Here is a 16,105-nt window from a genome sequence, read left to right on the forward strand (position 1 = left end):
GTCTGCTCCCTGGAAGTACCTTGGGTGGATTATAACAGAAAGTAGAATTAGACCGCAAAAACTGTTAGAGGCCATCACCCCGGCTACATTACATGAAGCACAGAAACTTTTAGGAGATCTACAGTGGCTCAAACCTGTTGTGGGTATCCCTAATACATTGCTCCAAACTCTCCAGCCTCTTTTGAAAGGGACGGATCCCTGCACCCCGGTGTCCTTGACCTCCCGGCAGAAAGACGCTTTGCATCAGATATTACGCTGTGTGGCTGAGGGGTTTGTTTCTCGTTAGGATCCTGCCTCCCCAGTAACTCTTACGGTGTGGCACAATCGATCGGGTCACCTGCTTGGAGCCCTTACGCAACACAAAAAGAAAACGGGGGAGGCCCGGGTAATAGAATGGATGTCTCCACCACTGCAAACAAAGAAAACAATAACAACAAAAATTGAAAATTTGGCACGACTGATACAACGAGGCAGACTGCGAATCCTGGAAGTTATGGGTTGTGAACCGGCCATTATTCACCTCCCCCTGGAAAAAGCCACCCTGGACTGGTATTTGTTGAATTCTGCTGAGCTTGCGGAGGCACTGCTGGGATCGGGGGCTCTGGGAAATAGAACAGAGCCCTATGCAATTATACACATCAGGAGCCACAAATGGGACATTGGGTTAGGGGAAGGCAACAAGAAAGCAGATGAATTGGTTTCTGCCGCTGTGATGCCAGCCTTGCCACCCTTCACGATGGCTAGGGAGGCCCATTCATTATATCATCAGAATGCGAGGGGGTTGCAAAGGCAGTTTGAGATTACCAAAGCAGAAGCCACGGATATAGTGCGTAGCTGCCCTGTTTGTAGCAATCATAATCAGGGTCTTGGTCTGGGTCAGGGGGTAAATCCTAGAGGTACAGTTAGTAATCAGATCTGGCAGACTGATGTCACGCATATAAATGCTTTTGGGAAGTTAAAATATATCCATGTCACAGTAGATACCTTTAGTCATTATGTTTGGGCCACGGCGCAAGCAGGAGAAAAGGCGCTGCATGTTATTCGGCACTTACTATCATGTTTTGCCGTAATGGGGGTGTGTCAACAACTGAAAACAGACAATGGGCCGGCGTACGTTAGTAAAAAGGTCGAGGCATTTCTGACACAATGGGGAATTAAACATGTTACAGGAATACCCCATAATCCACAAGGTCAAGCCATTGTGGAGCGAACACATGGCACCCTAAAAACATACTTGGATAAGTTTAAGGATGTGAGGGATGTTCAGCAGCGACTAGCAAAGGCCTTGTTCGTAATGAACCATTTGTGCATCTTTGGGTCAGCAACCACACCTGCTGCTATCACCCATACTCTGGAAGAAAGGGAGGACAGTGGCGTACTAAGGAACACAGGTGTTTGGGTGAAATACAAGTGCCCCAGGCTAGGAGAATGGAAAGGCCCTGTTCAAGTACTATATTGGGGAAGAGGGTATCTCTGTGTTTCTACCCCTACAGGACCAGAGTGGATACCGGCTCGGAGCGCGAGACCGGCGCAGCGGCCTCAAACTGGAGCCGACTTACATCAGGAATCCTCAACTGAGGCTGGGTCTTCTACTCAGACCACATCTCCCCTTCCTGCAGACCTGCTTCAGCCCAGCCCAGCTGCAGATACGATCACCGGATGAGTTTGGTTATCTAATCTCTCGCTTGCGTCGATATAGTAGCGGACAGCTGTTGCCTTATGCTTGTGTTTGTTGTGTAGATGGTACCCATAGGGCCTGGATATTGTTGCATTGTGGGGGTTGTAACACAGTCGAGTGGGTTCATCAGCGAGCGTTATCTTTTGACCTTGCATGCCCTAGCTGTGTGCGGTCTTGGAGAGCTGCCCACCCGGAGAGAGTATTATCAATTGAAACAGGGTTACCCTTTGGGCAGGCCATACGCCTGCTGGAGAGCGAAGAACAGCGCGCTCTGGCCCTTTTCCGTTACGACCTAAGTAGGGCCATAATAAGAGTTCAGGCTATTAGAAAGTCTGAGGTGTTGCAAAAGCGTTGTACACGCATACACCCCAGAGTGCAGAGATGATGTAACGTTCTGGTCCCCGGGTGAAATCATTGCAATATCATTTTTTGTCCCTCAAGCAGCAGCTGCTCGGGCTTTAACATTGTTGGATAGGATGGCCTGTTGGCTGGCTAAACAAACTAATGCTACTTCTAAGGCCATTTCAGACCTGCTGATCGATGTGGATTCAGTGCGGCATGCGTCCCTCCAAAACAGAGCAGCTATCGACTTCCTGCTGCTGGCTCAAGGACATGGATGCGAAGAGTTTGAAGGGATGTGCTGCATGAACTTGTCTGATCACTCAGTCTCTATCCATGCTCAGCTTTCTAAGTTGCAAGAACTAACCACACATCTACAGAAATCCACAGGCTTTGGACTTGATGATTGGTTGAAAGGACTCGGTTTTGGCCCTTGGGTAACTTCATTGCTGCAACATGGAATAATCTTGCTAATTGTTATTGTAGCTACCTTATTGCTTTTGCCATGTTTTATAAAATGCTTGCAACGCATGCTTATGAACATGATTGATGGTGGTGGGAAACAGCTTTTGTTAGCACAAAAAGAAAACGGGGGAAATGTGGGAAGCCTGCCTGAGATATGGCTGCGTGAGAAAGGACATAGCAGCCAGACTCAGCTAGTCTCTGTGTGAGAAACTAGGCGTACGTGACTGAAGCAGGGCCAACAGTGCCCTTGAAACACAGGTGCAGAGATAACAGCTGGGTTGTTGAGAATAGTTGGTATGCAGTGAAGAAAATTAACGAGATGGGAACTTGGAATCGCAAGGCTAGCAATAGAAAACAAAGCATTAGTGTTAGACCCAATCCTGAGCTTAGATTTTGCAATATGCATGAGCTAATTATTGTGTGTATAAAAAACGGCTGGTTGAACAATAAAGGCGAGACTTTGTTGACCATGACAGCATGAGACATGTCTCCCATCTTTTCCAATAGTGTGGCACAAAGATCCCTGTGTGCAGACGATCTCTACATGCAGCAGACCCAGTGGAAGACCTCAGAAGAAGGGATTCAACGCTTGAGAGAAATGGCAGTGGCGGAGATCATCTTCTCAGATGATCTAAACATTAAGAACCCAGACTTGGTACCATGTACACCCGTGATGTGGCGAAAACTTGTATGACTTGGGCCATCTGAATACGCTTCTGCTCTAGCAATAATGAAGCGGGAGGAGACATATGAGACTGTGCTCGATATGGCAAGGAAGCTTCGAGCATATGCTGATTTTGTACATGGCCCAACTCATGCCAGAATTGCAGCCGTGGAAACACGACTGCAGAAATTAGAAGACAAAATAGAGGAGAATCATAAGAAACTCAGGGAGGAGATTAAGGAGGACTTCCTCCAAATCTCAGCTGTGCAAATTAGAGGCCCTGGTATCCAACGCAGGCGCACCTTTGATGGGGAGAGAAGGCACACCCCACGAGCTGAGTTGTGGTTCTTCCTGCATGAATCTGAAGAAGACATGATGAGATGGGATGGAAAACCCACTGCTGCTCTGGCACAACGGGTACGTAATTTGAAGGAAGGTAGGATGCAAAGAGGAAGACTCACTAAACAGAGAGCAGCTCCAGTTGTTTGCAGCCAGGACGTTAAGTATGATGACGATGATGACATGTCTGATCCCCTTGAAGGAACCTTTAAGACACATACCCAAGGAAAGAAGGATAATCATGCTTAGAGGTGCCCTGCCTCTAGCCAGGCAGAGGTTAGGGAAAAACGTGTTTTTTGGACGGTGTGGGTTTGTTGGCCTGGCACATTAGAACCACAACAATATGAGGCCTTGGTTGACACTGGTGCACAGTGCACATTGCTCCCATCAAGACATGTGGGAGAAGAATCTATTTCTATTGCTGGTGTGACAGGGGGATCACAGGATTTTACTTTGGTGGAAGCTGATGTTAGTCTGACTGGAAATGAGTGGAAGAGGCACCCTATTGTGACTGGCCCAGAGGCACCATGCATTTTGGGCATAGACTTCCTCCGAAATGGGTATTTCAAAGACCCAAAGGGATTCAGATGGGCATTTGGGATAGTGGCTGTAGAGACAGAGGGTGTTAAGCAATTGAACACCTTGCCTGGACTATCAGATAAGCCATCTGCAGTAGGACTTCTGAAGGTGGAAGACCAACAAGTGCCAATTGCCACTTTCACAGTGCATCACCAACAGTACAGAACAACTTGAGATGCAGTGATCCCCATCCACAAGATGATTTGCAAGCTGGAGAGCCAAGGGGTGGTCTGCTAAACCCACTCACTGTTCAACAGCCCCATCTGGCCTGTGCGCAAGTCTGATGGAGAATGGAGATTGACTGTGGACTACCGTGCCTTGAAGTGACTCCACCGCTGAGCACTGCTGTGCTGGACATGCTGGAAGTCCAGTACGAGCTGGAGTCCAAGGCCAGTACGAGCTGGAGTCCAAGGCAGCAAGGTGGTATGCCACTACTGACATTGCTAATGCATTTTTCTCCATTCCTCTGGCTGCAAAATGCAGGCCTCAGTTTGCTTTCACCTGGAGGAGTGTGCAGTACACTGATTCAAACCGTACTGGAAAAGGGTGAGGCTCCAGAACATCTGCAGTACATCAATGACATCATTGTGTGGGGGAACACTGCAGTTGAAGTGTTTGAAAAAGGAGAGAAGATCATCCAGATTCTCCTGAAAGCTGGTTTTGCTATCAAGAAGAGCAAAGTTAAGGGACCTGCTCGAGAAATCCAGTTCCTGGGAATTAAATGGGAAGATGGACGGCCTCAGATTCCCACTGATGTCAACAACAAGATCACAGTGATGTCTCCACCAGCCAACAAGGAGACACAAGCTTTCCTAGGCACTATAGGCTTTTGGAGAATGCCCATTCCAGAGTACAGCCAGATTGTGAGCCCTCTCTACCTGGTAACTCGCAAGAAAAACACTTTCCAGTAGGGCCCTGAGCAGCAACACACCTTTATCCAAATCAAACAGGAGATTGCTCACACGGTAGCCCTTGGCCCAGTCAGGACGGGTCCAGATGTGAAGAATGTGCTCTACTCTGCAGCCGGGAGCCATGGTCTGTCCTGGAGCCTTTGGCAGAAGGTGCCTGGGGAGACTCGAGGCCGACCACTGGGATTCTGGAGTCGAAGTTACAGAGGGTCTGAAGCCAGCTACACTCCAACAGAGAAGGAAATTTTAGCAGCCTATGAAGAAGTCAGGGTTGCCTCAGAGGTTATAGGCACTGAAACACAACTTCTGGTACTCCGACTACCAGTGCTAGGGTGGATGTTTAGAGGAAAGGTTCCCTTCACCCACCATGCCATCAGTGCTACCTGGAGCAAGTGGATTGCCCTCATTACACAACGCGCCTAAGTTGGAAAATTGAATCGCCCTGGAATTTTGGAAGTAATTACAAACTGGCCCGAAGGTGAAAGTTTCAGTGTTGCAGATGAAGAACAAGAACCAGTGACCCGGGTTGAGGAAGCTCCGCCATACGACCAGCTGCCAGCACAGGAAGCATATTATGCTTTATTCACTGCCGCGTCATAGGGATGCGTTGGAGGTGGAAAGCAGCTGAACAGAGCCCCACAAGACAGGTCATAGGGGTCACTGAAGGAGAGGGTGGATCCAGTCAATTTGCTGAACTCAAAGCCATTTAACTGGCCCTAGATATTGCAAAGAGAGAGAAGTGGCCAAGGCTCTATCTGTATACTGATTCTTGGATGGTAGCCAATGCTCTGTGGGGATGGCTGAAGAAATGGAAAGAGGCGAACTGGCAGCATAGAGGAAAACCAATTTGGGCTGCTGAAGAGTGGAAAGATATCGCTGCCCGGTTAGAAACCCTACCTGTGAAGATTCACCATGTAGATGCCCATGTCCCCAAGAGTAGAGCTAATGAGGAGCAGCAAAATAATCAGCAGGTAGATCAAGCTGCAAAGATAGGGGAGTTGAAGATAGATCTTGACTGGGAACACAAGGGAGAGTTATTTCTAGCACAATGGGCCCATGATGCCTCAGGTCACCAAGATAGAGATGCCACCTATAAGTGGGCATGAGACCGAGGGGTAGATTTAACCATGGACAGCATCTCTCAAGTTATCAGTGACTGTGAGACGTGCACTGCCATTAAGCAAGCCAAGCGGATGAAGCCTCTCTGGTATGGAGGACGGTGGTCTAAGTACAAGTATGGGGAGGCCTGGCAGATTGATTACATCACACTGCCTCAAACCCGCCAAGGGAAGTGTCATGTGCTGACCATGGTAGAAGCCACCACAGGATGGTTGGAAACCTACCCTGTGTCTCATGCTACAGCCCGCAACACCATCCTGGGCCTTGGAAAGCAGGTCCTTTGGAGGCATGGCACTCCCGAGAGAATTGAGTCAGACAATGGGACTCATTTCAAAAATAATCTTATTAAAACCTGAGCTAGGGAACATGGCATTGAATGGGTATATCATATCCCCTGCCATGCACCAGCTGCAGGTGAAGTGGAGAGGTACAATGGGCTTTTAAAAGCCACCCTGAAAGCATTGGGTGGAGGGTCCTTAAAAAACTGGGAGCAGCATTTAGCAAAGGCCACCTGGTTAGTTAACACTCGAGGTTCCACTAACCGAGCGGGTCCTGCTCAGTCCCAGCTCCTTAATATAGTAGATGGAGATAAAGCCCCAGTAACCCATGTTAGAGGTTTGTTGGGAAAGACAGTATGGATCAACCCTGACTCGAGTACAGGCAAACCCATCCGTGGAGTTGTCTCTGCTCAAGGACCGCGTTGTACATGGTGGATAATGCAGAAAGATGGAACAATGCGATGTGTACCTCAGGGAGATCTGAATATGGGGTAAGATTCATATGTGCTGAATGTTACTACCATTGTCTGCGCGTTAGATCAGTCAGACATGAAACAGAGGGAAACATATAAGTGTCAAAGGTCTGAGCAAATAAGACGGACGGAAATGTGTAAGTGTTAAAGGTCTGAGTAAGTGAGATGAAAGTTTTTATTGTGTGTCCACGATATGGGATAAGGGGTGGAATGTTCTGGATTGACGCTGTCTCCTATCTCATGTATTGGACTACATTGTTGTGTCTAACAGCTGCCCCCCTTTGGGCGGGGCCTGCCGCTTTGCTGCTCGCTCTCGGGCTCGGCTGCTTTGCTCGCTGCTGGCTGCTGCTGCTTGGCCGCTGCTTCTCTCTCTCTCTGCCTGCCTGTTGCCGCTCCTGCCTGCTGGCTTTCGCTGCTTCTGTTTGTTTTTTTTCTTATCTTCCTTTTCTTTTCCCTTCCCCCCCACCCCCCCCCCCACCCCTCGAAGATTTTGGACCGGCTCCAGACCTGACCTGAGAAGTCAGAGAATCTCCGGGGCCCACGGAAGAAGCTCTGCGCCTTCCCCCTCACAGTAACTCGAGCATTGTTTTTTCCCTTTTCCTTGGTGTTGGGGAGTGTTCTTTTTTTCATTTGTCAATAAACCGTTTTTTTCCACTTTTCTTCCAAGGTATTTTCCTTCCCGAACCCAGGGCTGGGGGGGGAAGGGGTGGTGGAGGTTTGTTTTTAGGGAACTCCTTTTAGAGTATCTCCCCTAATTTATTCCAAACCAGGACACCATGACTCACCCCTGATAACTCCCTCCAGAGGCTTTCTTCTGGTAATGGGCCACCAAGTCTCACTGCAAGACTCATAAAATTATTTGATCCTATTGTGAAATGCTCCACCCAGGGGAAGGAACCAAGAATTCCTACCTGGGTATAATTTGAGGTGTGGAATGTCATGACAGGTAAAAGAATTACAAAAGAAAGGCCTCATAAAAACTGGCCTGCTCTGCTAAATTTCCAAAGTTATCCTGTCATTTCTCTAAGAAATTTGCAAGTTCCCATGCAAAAACAATCTTGGTATGAGAACCTATTCCTGGGTTGAAAAACAAATGCACCTGAAATAACACGTGATTGGTCCCATGAGAATCAGTAAAACAAATATGCAAAAAATCCAAGAATGGAGAGATTTGATAGACAAGTAGAATACCTTTTACTGACCAAAAGAGTAATTGGTAAGAAAGCTGTTAACCAATTAAAGTTGCACACGAGGTCTGTAAAAACTGTATAAAATGAGTTGTGAAAATAAAGAATTGGCCTTTCCCGCATGAAGAAAATGGAGTCTCAGCTAACTTATTACAATATCTGATGACCGCACGTGATCGCAGGAGGGGATGGCCAAGCCTGCCGTGAAAAAGGCCAAGCCGAGATGGGATTCGAGAGACAGAATACAGAAAGTCTTGAACAGCCTGCAGTGAAACGAATTTCAAACAGTTGTTATAAATACCTATTATAAAGCCGGCTTTTTGCAAGATATGTGCTATATGATTAATAACTTTGTGGTAAGGATATAAGTTTTTATTTCTGCTGTTAGTAAAGAAAATTATGCATAGTGGTAGCAGTGATATAGTATGCTTAAACTGTCTGTTTGGCTGGGATAACATCCAGTGAACATGTAAAGAAGACTCTGCTATTGATACACCACCTATCAGCCTCTACCATATGAAGAAAGCATGGACCAAGGCCCAATCTGGAGGTGATAATGAAGACACAGCCAAGAAACACGCATGCTCTAAAAAGGCGGACCCAAGGAGGGGCCATGCAAAACAGTTCCCGGAATATGGAAACTAGTTTATGGAAAAATATGAATATTCAACAGATTGATACAATAGAAAGTGTATTTAAAGAAAGTCTCTGAAATAGCAAGTGTGGACTTGGCTGAATGCCAAGTCACCCAGCCGGCCGTACTTTGCTTTTTTATCTCCTACTTGTCTTATCTTTTGTTAAACCTATTTCTTAAAATTTACATAAAAAGTGTGTCTTTTTAACCTTTTCTGTATTTGTTTTTGGTGTTTTCCCCCTTTTGCCACATGCGGTCTTTAGAGGGATTTTGGTGTTGCTTTTTTCCTCTCCACTTTTCTACCGCAGATGTCTAGGGGGGTGGGAAACGGGGATGCAGCAGCCCCGGGAGGGCTGTGGTGGGCTAGGCCAAGCCGCGATGAGTCCGCATGGCTTCCGCTGCCACTGCTGCCTGGTCATTCCAGACTTAAGAACCTAATCTCTACGGATGTGAGTTTTTTCCTTTCCCCCGCAACAGCTGCAAGATGGCAGCGGCTGCAGTTTTCTTTCTCTGGCATACAGCACCTTTTCCCTCCCCCCACCTTTTTCCCTGCGGGTAGCATAGCCCCCTCGCTCAGGTGCGAGGTGGTTTCGGACTACCTCTGGTTAATGAAGCTTTTATGTATTGTGTTTATATGCCTTGAAAACGTATTGATATATGTTTCTTAAGTTAATTTTGTTTTCTGACTGAATTCTAAGTTTTTACAGTTTTACAGTTGCTGGAGAAATTGAAAGTCGTAAATGCAGTGGCTTATTACCTATCAACGATTTCAACATAGTCTGATATCTTTAACAACAATGCTAACAAATTTGCCAGATGAAATGACACAAAATACAATCTTGAGAAGCTGCTCAGCTGTTAAACAGTCTTCCAAATTTCACGTTATTATATGTGTTAAAAATGGGCCAGGAGACCTGATCCTTTGAAAGACCTTTATTAGTCAGCTCTTTCAATGGGGAACTCGAGGGGTCGCCTGCGCTGTCGCCACTCCCGCTTGGGCTGCCGCTGAGGAGGAGGTGCCAGTCAAATCTGCTGCTCTCGCCGCAGAGTCGGGAATTCCAGCCTCGCGAGAGTCCCCAGGAACTCAACTGGGCTCATGTGGTCTAGGGATGTCACCTTTGCCCAGTCTTTTTCTGGTCATGGCAAGGCAGCAGAAGCAGAATCAGTCCCCAGGTAGCTGAGGGTCCTCTCGGTGTTGTAGTGTCTCCCTTTTATCTGGATTTTGTGCTGGGTCGCAGCTTTTAGGTCCTTTTGCCAGCAAATGCACTTCCACTTGGAGCGGAGCACCATGGAAGTCCTTGGATTTTCCTATTAGGCGGGGCCGGCAGTTCAAGGAGCCGGCGGGAATGGCGATAGCCTAGCCCGAGGGAAGGGGAAGGGAACCCGGGGTTTTAGGGGGGGTATACAACTTGGAATAAGGTTTTGAGGGTACAAATTTTGGTACAAACAGCATAATTTTCTTAACAGACAGGGCACGACTGGCATAACATTTTAAACAGCATAACCTTCCTAACAAATGACAGACTGTGTCAAAAATGGGAAATTCTTACATTTTATTCATTTCAGTCCCCCCTCTATTTTTTTGATCGGGCCTTTGCCCGTATCAATTGGCAGTTTCTGATTCATGGGAGTATATATTTTTTAATTTTTTGTACTGGTTATATATCCTTTTGGCTTCACTTAGTTCTTCAGTTTGGGGTTCTAATCTCATTATATTTGTGGGCCTTGGGACGTTTATTTCAGCAGGTTTGAGGCTTGCTTGAACAGTTGCAGTTATTGTTTGAATTAAACAGGGGAGTATGCAGGGAAGGAGTAGAAGGCTGGCAAGGGCACTTATTACAATAAATACTATTTTTTCCATTAAGTCAATAAATAAGTTTTTACCGAGGGGCTCATCTATTTCATATTTTTTCATGATTAGTGGTTTTTCTTTTATTAAATTTGCAACTCCCTTTGAATTGTCCCACTTGTTAAAGTAAAACCATTCTCTTATAGGGCACTTTTCAGTTAGGCGCTGCCTAAATGTTGCAGTATTTCTTGCAATCCAATATTCCTTTATATCAAAACACGTGGGATTCACATGAGTGTGAACTCTTATAAGGGACTGGAGATTCTCCCTGTCATAGATGGGATAGTAGCTCTTAGAGTATGCTCCTTCGGTGTGTTTGCTCATTAATAGGACTTTGATTAGTCCTCCCAAGAGTCCAGTATGAACCATTGTCTTGATCTCACCTGGTCTTGCCTCTTGGGTTGGGGAAGTTATATAGCTGGATTTATGGAGTTCTTTTCAGTGTGTTCCCACTTCTTTTTCAGTTTTTGATTAGCCCTTCTGTGGTGTGCCTTATGAGAGATCTGTAATGATACTATTATCACAACTCTTTAAAACAGCTTAACACTTTATGATAACTTGGAACAATAACTTACAGAGAACACTTTTTATGACAACTTTTGATAACAACTTGGAAAGATTTTAAACAATGGGTTTTCTTTAGTTCCTAATTGGGCTTCGGTTGTCTCTTGAAGGTTATTTTAAGTGTGTCTGGGTTTCTAATGGTAGTCCATTCGGAGGGAGTTCTGGCTGGGGTAACAGAGCCCGAGTGTAGAGAGTCACTGGGGGGTGGCAATGGTCCTTTTACTTGGGATATGTGTGTCCAGCCCTTTTCTTGGATTCTCACTGCAGTGTAGGTTGTGAGCAGGACTTGGAACGGACCTTCGAATTTGGGGGTTAGTGGGGCGGTGTTCCAAGATTTAATTAGGACCCAGTCTCTTGGCTTTATTTGGTGTACATCTGCGTCCAAGGGGGAGGTTTGAGGAAGATACCCTCTTTTTTTAAGATCGGCCAATGTTTTTCCAATTGTTTTTATATATTCTTGAGTGGCTGCCCCCCCTTCTAAATAATCTGCAGTGCTGTAAGGAGTTAGTAAGAAAGGGAGTTCAAACATCATTTCATATGGTGAAGCCCCTATGTCCGACCTCGGTCGAACTCGGATTCTCAAGAGTGCTAGGGGCAGGCATTTTAGCCAATTCATTCCAGTTTCTGTTATTAATTTAGTTAATACATTTTTGAGGGTTTTATTCATCCTCTCAACTCTCCCTGAGCTTTGAGGATGCCAGGGTGTACGTAACCGCCACCTAATTCCCAAGGCTTTAACAACATCATGCAGGACTTGTGCTACAAAGTGGGGGCCTCTGTCTGAATCGATGTTATTTACCAGTCCATAGCAGGGGATGATGTGTTCTAGTAGTATCTTTATTACCACTTGTGCTGTTTCCCTTTTTGTAGGGAAGGCTTCCACCCAATGTGTTAAGTGATCAACTATAACCAAAAGATGTTTATATCCCTGTACTGGAGGCATTTCTGTAAAGTCTATTTGTATACTCTGAAAGGGTCTTAATGCTATTTGTCTTCCCCCTGGTGTGGGCTTTCTCATTACTTTTTTATTTACTTTCTGACAAATTAGGCATCCTTCAGTAACTGCTTTAGCCAGGTTATAGACTCCAACACATAGGTGTTCTCTCAGGAAATGATCACACAACCCTTGGGTGCCCCAGTTAGTTAAGTTGTGAATTTCTGCCAGCATTTTTCGAGCTATTGCCTTATTTAGGAATGTTCTTCTATCTGGGGTCAGCCATTCCCCTTGCTTCCCTTGGTGTAAACCTAACTTTTTTATTTCTTTTAATTCATTTTCATCATACACTGGTTTATTCACTTTGTCAGCTGGTATATCATTCAAGGTAAGAATTTTTATTGGTTCTCCCAGCTTTTGAGCTGCTAGTTTGGCTGCCTGATCAGCTACTTGGTTGCCCCTTCCTTCAAATGTGTCCCCTTTTTGGTGTCCCTTGACATGTACGATTGCTATTTCTTGGGGCTTCACAAGAGATTTTAATACCAATTTAATTAATTTTTTATGTATCAGATCTTTCCCTTTTGAATTTAGGTAGCCTCTTTCTTCCCAGATCTTTCCAAATGTGTGTACTATTCCAAATGCATATCGCAAGTCTGTGTAGATTGTACCTCGGTCTTGTTCTAATAAATCTAATCCCCTCTTGAGGGCATAGACTTCACAACACTGGGTAGACCAGTTTGGGGGTAGTTTTTCTTTTTCTATAACCTTCAAATTGTCTCTTTTTGTAGCTTTGACTATTGCATAGCCTGATATCCTTTTTCCCTCTGTCACCCTAGATGATCCATCAATAAATAGCACTCTCCCATATGGTAGAGGTGTATCTTCAAGATCTTCCCTTACTTTTGTTTGTAAATCTATGATTTCCAGGCAATTGTCCTCTAAGTTTGGTGTGGGTTCCCCTGAGAGGAACTGGGCAGGATTTAGACTTTTTGATGTGGTTAGCTCTAAATCACTGGTGCCGGTTAAAATCACTCCATATTTTAAAATTCTAGAGTCAGTCAGCCATTGTTGAGCCTTTTGGCTCAACACTGTCCTGAGATCATGGGGTGTGTGTGCAATGATTTTTCCTTGCAGTGTCAGCTTTTGTGCTTCCTCCGCAAGAACAGCTGTGGCTGCTACAGCCTGGAGGCAAGCCGACCACCCTCTTGCAACTGGATCCAGAAGTTTGGAAAGATATGTGACAGGCTTTTTGTGTCCTCCCCATTCTTGGGTTAATACTCCATAAGCTATTCCCCCTTCAGTGTTAATGAATAGGTCAAACCTTTTCTTAAGGTCTGGGAGACTCAGGACAGGGGCTGAGGATAATTTAGTCTTTAGGTTTCTCAATTGTTCTTCATCTGTATCAGTCCATTTCACAGGTTCAGGTTGGACTAATTTCTCATATAGAAATTTAATACTTTGGGAATATTTTTTTTCCCACAGCTTGCAATAACCAAATAGTCTTAATAATTTTCTTGTATCTTTCTTTGTGGTTGGAACTGGGACTGAGAGCATACCTGAGATTCTCTCAGGGCTTAATTTCTTACACCCTTCCCCAATGAGGTGTCTGAAGCAGGTGACCCACGATTCTATAAACTGCAGTTTGTTCTTTGACACTTTGAGGCCTTTTTCCCCCAGAAAATTCAGTAGATTAATACTGGTTCCCTTCACTTCATCCTGCTTTTTCCCCGACATTAGGAGGTCATCTACATACTGCAGGATTTGCACACCGTTTTTAGGGATAAACTGTCTCAGTAACTCTTCTAGGGCTTGCCCGAAGAGGTTTGGGCTTTCAGTGGACCCCCGAGGAAGACGAGTCCATCTCAGTTGCTGCCCTCTCTTATTTTCAGGGCACTCCCACTCAAAAGCAAACCAATCTCAGCCTCCCTCTGCCAAAGGATAGGTCCAAAAAGCATCCCTTAGATTTATTACAGTAAACCAGGACTGCTCTCCAGGAATCCTGCTCAGGAGCGGGTAGGGGTTTTGTACCACCGGGTGCCTGGTAATTGTCTTTTTGTTCACCTCTCTTAGGTCTTGCACTAATCTTAACTTATTTTCTGCCTTTTTTACAGCCAGAATAGAGGTTTTGTGGGGTGACATACAAGGTTCTAATATACCTTCTGTGAGTAGATTGGTTATAATTGGGGCTAGTCCTTTCTTTCCTTCTAGAGAGATAGGATATTGCCTGACCCTTATAGGAGGTGTCTTTTCTTGCATTTTTATTTCTATAGGCGGGATATCTAAATATCCATATTTTCCCTCCTCGGCCCAGACTTCTGGCTTGATTTCCCCCAAGTCTCCAATAGTCAACCTCATCATTTGTACCACCATTCTTCCTTCTCTAGGAAGAATCCCTACTCCTAACTGAACTTGCAGGTCTCTTCCCAGCAAGTTACTGTCTACTTTGGGTAGATATATTAAATCAGTGACACATCTTCTGGAATTTCCTTTATTTTCCACATTTTCTATAACTGAAGCTCTGAAAGGCTCCCCTTCTGCTCCTAGGACTTCACATGTTTTTCTTCCAATTGCAATTTCAACTGGAAGTCGGTTAATACATGATTTATCTGCACCAGTATCTACTAAAAATTCAAACTCTTCATGTTGGGGACCTACTTCAAAATTTACTATGGGCCCTTCTTGATGTTTCATGGGGTCCCCTAACGCATAGAGCCCATGACACCCCCAATCCTCCTTGACTTCTCCCTTCAATAATTTTTCTAATGTCTCCTGCTCTCTCATGACAGCCTCATCAAATGACACTTTTCTGCAATGTTTCCTAAAGTGTCCTGTTTCTCCACAATAATAACAGGCTCGGGTCCCTCCTGGTTTCTGAGAAGTACCTGAAGGTGGTGGATTCCTTCCTCTTCCCTTTCCTGGTAAAGATTTTGTGTTTCCTTCACCCTTTGTATCCTCCTTGAGATCCCTTACACTCTCCCTGGCCACGGCTACCATAATCCTGGTTTTTGCCTATGTTTTTTCTTCTTCCCTACTAAAGTATACTCTTAGGGCTTCCCTTAATAATTCATTTATTTCTCGGTCTTGCCAGTCCTCCATCTTTTCAAGTTTTTTCCTGATATCCGGCCAGGATTTTGTGACAAACTGCAATTTTAATAATATTTGGTTTTTTGGGCTATCCGGATCCAAATTAGAATATTGCTGGAAATTCTGTCTGAGCCTGCTCAGCCAGGCTGCTGGGTTTCATCTTTTTCTTGGGCCCTGTCAAAGGCTAATTTGGTGTTGCTACTCCGAGAAACTGATTCTTTAATACCTCTTATCATTAGGTTTGTATAATCTTCCATATTTCTCCTCCCTTCTCCTCTGTTTGGGTCCCACCCTGGGTCAGCTACTGGCAACTTCTGGTCACCGCGAGGGCCCATTCAGTTTTCTCTTTCCCAGATGCGCATCCCCGCTGTCTTAACCAGCCGAACCTCGTCTGGATTGAAAAGTATATTTAAGATGGAGTTTAGTTCCCCCCATGTATAAATATTCGGGCCCAAAAACTGGTCAATCTGGTTGGCAATTCCCACTGGGTCTTCAACTAGATTCCCCAGCTCTTTCCTAAAATTTCTGACTTCTGACGCTGTTAAAGGTGCATTGACAAATCCTATTCCTCCAATTGCCCCACCCATTGGGACCTCCCTTAGGGGAAAGAGTTTGGTTTTTGACCTGGTGTTACTGTAAGGTCTTTCTGGGTTTTTTATTGTCTGACAGGATGCACTGTTAGGTGCAAGACCAAGCTCCCAGCTGTGAGGAGGTGCAGGGATTGTGGATGGTGAAGGAGAGGAGGCTAGACTAGTGTTAGGAAATGGCAGAGGGTAAGAGGGGCTATAAGCTGGATGGGGGTGTCAGAGTCTGTCCAAGGATGTGATATGCCTCACGACCGTCTCCAATGACTGAGGATTGAGACCCCAGACTCTGAAAGGAGCCCTGGCCTGGCTGAGGCAGAACGTTTGCCAAGTCTCGGAGGACTGGTCTGCATCTCCATGAGAACGGAGTGCAAGAACAATGGAACTGGTCACAGTGGACTGAGTCAAGGCTGCTTGCCCAAACTGG

General features: G+C 45.5%; 1 long non-coding RNA gene across 2 annotated transcripts in view; it reads left to right on the top strand.

The window, feature by feature from the left end:
- Positions 1-16,105, top strand: part of LOC136373319 (uncharacterized) — a 573,809-nt gene that overhangs the window by 406,394 nt on the left and 151,310 nt on the right. The window lies entirely within an intron of this gene.

Source organism: Sylvia atricapilla, chromosome W (genome assembly GCF_009819655.1).
Source record: "Sylvia atricapilla isolate bSylAtr1 chromosome W, bSylAtr1.pri, whole genome shotgun sequence".
Taxonomy (NCBI): Eukaryota; Metazoa; Chordata; class Aves; order Passeriformes; family Sylviidae; genus Sylvia; species Sylvia atricapilla.